Here is a 1,018-nt window from a genome sequence, read left to right on the forward strand (position 1 = left end):
AATTTACCTGCTTCAACAGTGGCAGTTCCACCTCTGCATGGGTGAGGCTTCAGCTAGATGCCATTACTTTAGAAACTGGGACTATTAGTTACAATTGTTGCAACATTTGCTAAGCTGAAACTGCGTTAAAGACTTTATATGTATCCAATCTAAATTATTTAGGACTCTTGCACCAGCCCCATTGATTTTTTATTTTTAAATATCTGTTTTATTGACTTTAAGTAGGCTTACAGCAAATATAAACAATAAGGTAACGTTAACCATACAATAGCAGGAGTATAAACAGCCCCAAAATGAGAAAAACTAAACCTCTTGTCACTAAAACAATTAGGCATATGTGTGTTGGTGTACTAATCACTGTAGGGCAAGAAAAAAGGGAAGAACAGTACAATTTTAGTATAGGAAATAAATATATAATAAAAAAGGATAAATGATGAACCCCGGTGATATTTTTTATCACTTTATCATGTATTTCTTTTCTAATATTTCACTGATATATTTTTAATATGAATTATCTACTCTTTATAAAAATACAATTAACGTTATGTTTTGATCCAGAGCCCAACACCAAGAAACGGCTGTTCTCTCTCCTGTGTGTTGTACACTTTTGTATTAGGTGTCAATAGTAGCGCCTCTTATGCCATTGTAGTGAAAACATATATTTACAAATAACTAATCAAATCAGGCAATTTTGGGGGGTTTCACCCTACACATTGTTTATTACACACATTGGTGCAGAGGATCAACTATTCATGTTTCTACGCTCTATTCTTTAACAAGATTAATTTCTATAAAACACAAGTTACATTCAGAAAATAAAAATGACCTCAATTGTAACCATATTGAATTGATACAAGCTAACTTACTTAAGAAACACAGGATACAATCAGGCCCTCAGTGTGACTCCTCACATGATTAATAAGTTATATATTTCTAGTAAAACACTTGTTACATTCAAAGCAATTAAAAGGCTTCCCTCCTGTATGAATCCTCTGATGTATAACAAGATATTGCTTCT

The sequence above is a fragment of the Pseudophryne corroboree genome, chromosome 6 (genome assembly GCF_028390025.1).
Source record: "Pseudophryne corroboree isolate aPseCor3 chromosome 6, aPseCor3.hap2, whole genome shotgun sequence".
NCBI lineage: Eukaryota > Metazoa > Chordata > Amphibia > Anura > Myobatrachidae > Pseudophryne > Pseudophryne corroboree.